Raw genomic sequence first — 8640 nt, 5'->3', positions numbered from 1 at the left:
GGGACACACGGAAGCGGCCGAAGAAGCCTCGATAGCCCTAGCGCTCGTCGCGGTGCCGAACGCTGCGATCGTGATCAGCGACTCGCAGGCGGCAATCCGCGGCTTCGCGCGCGGTCGTGTCTCGCGGGAAGCGGCCCGCATACTCCAAATTTCTGACGACGGCGACTCGTCATCGCCCTCACAACCCCAAAATTCTACGGTCTTCCTCCTCTGGACCCCGGCACACACCGATGTTCCGCTAGCGGGAAACGAGGCGGCCCACGCCACGGCTCGAGGTCTCACACGCCGAGCCGCCGCTGATTATGTGGCCGCCTCCGCCCCCGAGAGCGGGGCATCGGATCTGCCGGATCGGGACACTACAATAGAAACACAGCAACAAGAAACACACTGGGCGTGGGGCGATCGCCTAACCACGTTCAGAGACCTCACCCAACACTACAGACTCGAAAGACGCAGATTCCCGCCACCACACGATAAACTGAACAGGAACGAGGCCGTGACGTTACGCTTGCTCCAGACACACACCTACCCTAGCCCCGCTATCTTACACCACTGCTATCCGCGTTTGTACCCAACAGACGCGTGTAAAACATGCGGACGCAGAGCAACACTGCGACACATGCTCTGGGAGTGTACCGGCAACAACGGTAATCAAAGCAGCTCCGTTGGCGACGCGTCCATAATCGCGGCTGTTGCCAGAGTAGAAGGCTCGAGCTCCGTTCTTCCCGACGCCGCCCCGGATGCGGGAGCCGCCGGGGACCTTCTCCGTAGGCGTCGCCGCCGCTGGGAGGCGGCTATCAGAAGTTCAGAGCTGGCAGACCAGCTCTGGGCCGTCCGGCAAGCCGAAGATGCCGCTCGAGTCCAAGAACTTCGAGCCGTCACCTGAGGCCACCACATCAAGACCTGCCGGACTATTCTTTACTAAAGTTTCTTCTTCTTCTATGTGTGCGCGTGTGCCTATGTGTGTGTGAGCTTGCATTGTTCTTTCTGTGCATGGTTTTGCCGCGTGCGCCAGCACCAAGACTCTCGAGGTTGTTCCTGGGCGCTTTAATAAACACCTTTGATTATTATTATTTTTTTAAACATTTGAAGCAGGCGTGCATTTCGCTTCACTGCGGTATCTATTTGGATGGGCTCTTGCATCGCTTGTATATCTGTCAGGATTCGTTACCGCTGTCGTCGTTGTTCGCCGTAACACGTTCGTCTGCACGTAGTATAAACAGCATAGTGCCTCTACTGGTAAAATACTACAGTTCGGGCACAGCATGCCTTCAAGAGGAGCTTACGCGTCAATAACAAAGTAATAACCCCGCAATATGTAGAGCGTACGCTTAACGCTTGCGTGCTTCAGCGTGTGGTGTCGAACCGAAACTCTTTTAAGTTCGCTGCAGGTCATAGTTCAAACGTTTCGATTCGGGTTCAGCTACACAGCGCCAAAAAAAAAAGACGGTTCGAACTTGGACCTTCCAGTCAATTAACACAACAAATTAATCGCGGTTAATCAGCTGTGGTCACGTGATCGAAATTAGGAAGGCGCTGGCATCGACATCGCAGCGCTTTATTTGCTCAAGAGCATAAAGGGAAACAACATATCGAGCTTCAGTGCTCCTGCCAAGACGGATTAATACTTCTGCAAGTCTCACAGAACAAAAAAAAAAAAAACTACCCAAGGGTGCTGCGCCTCGAGGAAGCGGAGTGAAAATAAATTTATGCTTAGCTCCCATATATAATGCGTCGGCATTGAACAAGACGCTGGTTACACGTCAATAAAATTAGGATTTTTGAAAACAACTATTTTTCCCCCTACAGACAGGTGAAATGAAGCAGCGGGAAAGATTCGACCTTTTCCAGTTAGCCTCAGGCCAACTCTAACGTCCCCTTACGATTGTGTCTGAGTGGGTGCGACAAGCGTGACAGAGGTGCTACTGCATGACGTGAAATTAGAGGCAACTGATGATTTGTGACAGGTCATGTAGGATGTCCCACGTAACATTAGCCAAACATTAAATGTATGTAAATGCCACGTAGCTGGAAAGAAGAAAGATAATGTCTGCCGTCGCTCGGAGATACTCAGAGCACTTTTTTCATTCGCCCAATTACGAGATTAGTCCTAATTAATTAATAAACTGCTCAAATATTATAATTAGCTGAAAAGTGTCAATCAGAAAATTGTAGAGGAACATAGAGGAACAATTGTAGAGCTCCTCATTCAGCTTTCTTTTGCTCAATACGTGCTACATAAAAATGTTTTTTTTTCCGAGCGGGAAAGAAGCCCGCAAATACACGCTAAATTGCAGCGTGACTGGCCGCTCGAGCCACACACACACACACACACACATACACATACACACACATATATATATATATATATATATATATATATATATATATATATATATATATATATATATATATATATATATATATGTATGTATAGTTTGTGTACATACGCTACCGGTTTTTATTTATTTCAGCTCGCGTTGCTTGTACGCAAACCTGCAAATACGATTGATCAATTAGAGTATTTGTGGTTAATCAGGTTAAATTCTTTTATCGATCGCTGACCAGCCTTAGTTGGAACCGGTTCAGTAGGCTTCATAATGATTTAAGAAAAGTCGAGTTCCTTTATTAAAATTTTGCCGTCCGCTGTTTAAATTACGCGCGGTAATGATACAATAAAAAAAACATGCATGTTAATCTACGCAAAATGATAAATTTAATTCACTAGAAAAATCCGAATATTTGTCTCAGTTCTTTTTTTAAGCACATACGTGCGAAGCTCCCCATTCCTCTCTTTAATTGGAACACGTTTTACACCCGCCACAGTGCTTACGAGAATCGGGGCTGGTGCCCTTTCTCTCCATACTGTCATCGCCTCGAATGTAAGTCCGTGAGTCTATGAACAGTGTTAAGCAGGAAATTTTGTGTCGGATTCCATCCCCTTCCATCTTAATTAACATGCCTTGCGAGAAATATTTGAATAAGACAGCAAGAACTTCGCCAGCCTTTCTTTCTTTCTTTCTTTCTTTCTTTCTTTCTTTCTTTCTTTCTTTCTTTCTTTCTTTCTTTCTTTCTTTCTTTCTTTCTTTCTTTCCGTGTAATCAATCCTCTGTGTTGCTCGTAGCTGTAGCTATAACGTGTTACGGTAAACATTCGCGAGAGTGCCAATTTCAAGCGCGTGCACCAAGGACTGAGTACGCTGTGTGCACCAAAAATAAACGAAACAGCGCTTATGTCATCCAAGCGTGACTGAGTATGCGCTAATAGGTAGGATGCGCCAGCGGCGGTATTTATGTACACGCTCATACGCGAGCAGGACAGGTTGCACATCAGCGCACTTTGATCCCAGAACCACGTTCCGTTTACTCTTGGCTCTCGCAGTACATGAGCACGCCGTAAAACTTGCGCCCGCGTCAGTGCGATAAGAAAACTCCTTTGCGACCCTTCAGGCCGCTGGTAAAAGCACTCGCGAAGCACGGCCCCCCCAGGCGCGCCGGCAATTATACGACTATGCAGATGCGCTCGCCAAATCGCCGACGGCGCGCTTCATTCACGGTGCCGCCATATCACTGTCACCTGCCGCCGCCTGGGCTTCTGTTACGCTTGACAACAATTTTTTTTTTCTAATCGCAAGCACAGTTTTCTATTGGCGCACACAAACAAGTCTATAGCGGCTGCAAGTACAGCCCCGGTGGCAGCGCGCACTCCGACGTGACACCAATAACGATCTGCCTTTCGCTTTACGCAGCCCGTATGCGGCCACAACCCGTTAAAAAGCGCCAGTGATTCCTGTTCAATTCCAGCAACTGGAACGACCAGTTGGCTGGCCTGCTTTCTCGGATACCCGGCGACGCGCGTGACGATCGCAAGGAGCGCGAAAGCTGGCCGGCCTGCCGCGTGTCCCGACACGACGGCGGTGAAGTCATCGCACGCCTCTCATCCAGTCGCCTCAACGACAAGCGCTGGTGCTGTGCTGTCACGTGCCTACGCGGGGTCTTCTATTCCCGGCCGAAGCGACCGCGTTGGGCTCTATTCCGCGATGCAAAACGGCTCCCCGCGAAGTGCCCTCGCACGCGCGTTCGAGAATTCGATGTGACGCAAAACGGGCGCAAAGCCTGTCGGTACGCGCAGCGTCCCGACAGTTGCCGCGGTGGCCCACCGTGCCTAGGCATTCTGGTGGTGGTTCAACGGGCAGCCATCTTCCTTTCATTCGACCTCATCGGAATGGCGGCCGGGTCGGCCAGGAATCGATCCCGCGACCTGGTTTTTAACGGTAGAACGACATATGACAGATCGCATTTCGATGGTGGCGGAACGGCACAGGTGTTTCGTGCGAGCAACTTTGTGTACACGTTAAAGAACGCGCGCCAGAAATCAATGCGCAGCTTCCACTACGCGGCGTCCATCACATATACCACTGTACGTCATACCAGTCAAGTCTTAACATGTATCACTTAAAAGCGCGCGACGTTCAGAGTCCGTGCACCGTTCACACATAGCCCGAGTAGCAGTACCTCGCCCATCAGAAATAGCTGTCCTTCTCGTCGGAAACCGTGCGGAAGGTGCCACACACGGAGATAACCCACTTTTCTCTCAAGTGCCAACGCGATGGCAGCGCGCGACCCACATTCCGAACTGATGCCCCTTACCTCGCTTCAACTTTCGGTCGCTCGGGTGACGTAAGCTATACTTGACACAGGGAGATGTCGTGGACTATATTAGATAGCGAGAAAGAGAGAGAGAGAGGTGCCATAGCGCTCAAAACGCCCTCGTTTGCTCATAGGTCTCGCTGGGCGATATTTTCTTTTACTGCCCTGCCCCGTTCTTATGGCCAGCGCGCTATCTCCCAGCCTATTACGCGATGGCTGCTCTCAGCCAAACAATGCGGTGATAAACCCAAGAGCCCGCTATCTGGGCGGCTGTATTTCCTTACAGAGCACAATTTGTAAAACATCCGATGACGTCATTTGCAAAGAGCGTCTACATTATACGCGGCCGAGGGACCCCGAACGGAAAAGAAATATTTCTCGACGATGCCTTTGCATAAAGGAAATGCAAGAACTCAATTGCAAGGTGCATTACAGATTACAGCGTGTGGTTATACGTTACGATCAACCCGTGCGCGTGCCCCTGAAACTATGGTCGCTGTTGTGCTAGTATTGGCTATCATTTATCGAGGCTTACTCAACTGGAACTGCACGCAGTACGTGTTCGCTACATCCCGTGGCGAACGTCTACGTTTTTTTTTTTTTCATTTTTTACCCCTCAGTCACCTACGTGTTTTGCCTATACGCGCAGGTTCAAGACGCCTCCTGTCAGGTCATGGCTGATAAATAAGCAGAGGGGCTGCTGGAAAACGGAGCTGTTGTGAACTTCTGCTTAAAACCAGACGTTCGTTTACAAAACGCTGCAGCTTTATCCCCGAAGCAGCGTCAGAGTTCGTGTCTGCGTTTGTGGCGTTTCTTCGTGGCGCCGAAATGCGGACGCCAGCAAAGTCGCTGCAAGAGGATAGGGAAGACGTAAAGGGAGGAGGCCGCTGAACCCTACTCAGACTACATCGAATGAAGCAGCTTCCAAGGCCTAAGTGTTTTGTACATGCTTCTGCATAGGTTCGTCTATTCTGGCGATCACACCTATGTAAACGCATTGTGAGTGTAACAGGGCAGGGGCGCTATGACGTAAAACTATTCGAAACCTTTTTTTCATTCCAATTCTGCAATCAGCCCTCCGCGATTGGTCAAAAACTTTTTTTTTTGGACCACCCCCACTTGACCTGTCTATCACGCGACGGCACGAAAACTACGATAGCTCCCCATCTGATATGTCGTGTACACACTAATTATGCATGATCTGACTGAATAAAAAAAAGTTATTTTTCATTCAACGGCTTTTCGCCCTTAGCCCTCGGCTATTGGTCAAACGTTTTCGGGTTGCACCCACTTCATCTGCCTGTCACTTGACGTCACAAAACCAGAAAAACTCACGCGTCAAAGTGACGTGTATGCGTTAAAGGTACATTAATACGCCCACAAAACTGAATTTTCTTTTTAATAGCCGCAGGCTGCCCCGTTTCAAAAGGAATAAGAGATGACAGCCGCCGATCGCTTAGGCACTGGATACTCGCAGCTGCCGGAGAGTATGGGTTTATTTCACTTTTCACTTCACTTTTATTTCCTTAAGGACCCCTCAATGTGGGTATTATTTGCGTATAATAAAACTTTTTGCGTGACCCTGTAACGTTTTCGAGCACTTTCGGCACGTTTACGCCCTCGTTCTGCCAACTCTTCTTTGCTGAGGATCCGTTTTAGCGTCATTCTTAACCTTCCGTTGCATGCCGCCGCAATTTTCGACCAGCCACCGTAAGCTAAGTAAGGGAAAGCGGACCAATCGCAAACGCCGGCACCACCCTCTTCATCCGATTATCGATTTTCAGTGCAGTGGCTCGGCCCATCGAATCGCTCTCCACTTGAGCGGGCTCCTCGCCTCTTCTCAGCCAATTAGATAAGACAAGCCACTCGGTGTAGGCAATGTTATTCGTTTTTCAAGCAAACAAAAGTGACTTGCTATGAACGAGGAGAGCATTTGATTGGTCTGTTCAGACAACCCTGCGGGTCACCGACCGATGTTTGCGTCGTCGGTGACGCAAATTTGACGTAAGGAGATTGGAATAACAACATACTGGAATAGTTTTACGTTATTTGGCACCAGGTTATGGACGAGCAACTTGATGAGGTCAGTGCGCAAGCAGCACCAGCCAGTGCTACCGCGACGGGTTTCTGAAGGGACTTAATAATAATAATAATAATAATAATAATAATAATAATAATAATAATAATAGAGCTGACGTCGTGGAAGATTGATTGTCGTAAAACTTGCAACAAAATGTGGCACAATAGTACCGCAATAAACAGCAAGTCAGCATTATCACAAAGTTCTGTACGTGAATTCAGGAACTCATACAAGATGAACATGTATAAAGTTGCACACTTAAACAAAAGTGCTTCGAATTGTTCGAGAACACATAAAGTTAAGTGCAGAGACCGTATGTATACCCGTATATAACATACCACATAAACATTTCACAACCTGACAAGCATACAGTTATATCATGCATCCATCTCTCAGGAGACACTAAAATTTAATGTAGACTCAAGATAGTGGTGTTTTCTAAGAAAACTTTTAAAGCGACAAGCGCTTTTCTCTGAAGCCCCGCTGTTAGCCAGGGGTCAAGTATAATTATCATTTTTTTAGGGTAAGTGGCCATCGATATAGTAGCGTTAAATCTGCGCTCAAATTGCACCTTGCAGTTTCGTACCTAGGGAACTCAAGAAAGGGGTGGTGCACATCTTCGTCTGGGTGGCCGGACTAGGGTCGCGTTTGCCGGACTCGGGAACGCACCAAGTCGCAGACAGTGCAATAGTGTATCAAGTTTTCTGTTTTCTCTGGGAAGACGAAGAAGTGGCTCTTGTGTGGAACCCTGTTTTCTACTGCTCTCATTTTGCGAGTATTTTTGCGTATTTTCGGGAGGCGCCGCTTCCGAGACCTTCGGCGATGGAAGCGGAGTCAGCTAGACGTCCGGAGGAGACCGACGTCACAGCGTCGAGCGCTCCGAGGAAGCGCAATCACCTGATGAGCGACACGGGCAGCGAGGACACCTTGATGTACTACTCTGCTTCAGAAGAAGATCTGTCGGATGACGGCGACTACTTGACCGTTGTGAGGAAAAAAGGAAAGAGGAGAATCGTCACTGCCTCCTCGTCATCAACAAGGACGACGGCGGCAGCAAAGGCCCATGACGCGGCTCATACCATCCTCTTTTTACCCGAGACGCCGACCGACAACCTGAATCGGCTAAACAGGCAAGCCGTATCTGTGACACTAGAGGCTCTTGTTCCAAATGAGATCACGGATATGAGAATTAACACCCGTAAGAACATTCTCGCGGTTGACGTAAAGAACAGAGCAGCATTGGATGTCTTGAATACAGTGAAAATGCTGGGCAAGATAAATGTTCGCACCATAATACCACAGGACAGCAATACTATATCAGGTGTGATTTATGATGTCGACGAGTCAATCGACGACAACGATCTGCCTATTTTGGTCAAGCCCGTCACAGCAGATGTGCCTATTATTGAAATCCGTCGCCTAGGAGATTCACGCTGTGTGAGGATAACTTTCAAGGGAGGTAGCTTGCCGTCCCACGTGAAAGTTGGATTTTTTCGTCATCCAGTGCGACCGTTCGTTCCAAGACCACTTCAATGTCGCAATTGTTTGAAGATCGGGCATGTCAGCGGCATATGCAAAAATGCGACCGTGTGCGCAAGATGCTCTGAGCAGCACAGCGCAGATGCTTGCCGTGCGACTCACTTCAAATGTGCCAATTGCTCCGGTCCCCATGAAGCGTCGTCGAAAGACTGCCCGAGACACAAGACAGAGCGGAAAGTCCTAAAACAAATGGTGAGAGACAACTCAACTCACAGAGAGGCCGCCGCCAAAGTACGACGGCGTAGTGTCCGCCGTCGCCGTAGACGATCTTCGTCTAGAAATACTGATACCGTCGCAAGACAGACGATACTTCCTGATGCTGGTGCTCCCAAGGCGCTCACCCACACTAACAACACGGTGTCTGATGACGCA

Source organism: Dermacentor albipictus, chromosome 1, assembly GCF_038994185.2.
Source record: "Dermacentor albipictus isolate Rhodes 1998 colony chromosome 1, USDA_Dalb.pri_finalv2, whole genome shotgun sequence".
Lineage (NCBI taxonomy): Eukaryota > Metazoa > Arthropoda > Arachnida > Ixodida > Ixodidae > Dermacentor > Dermacentor albipictus.
Note: the sequence above shows the minus strand (reverse complement) of the source record.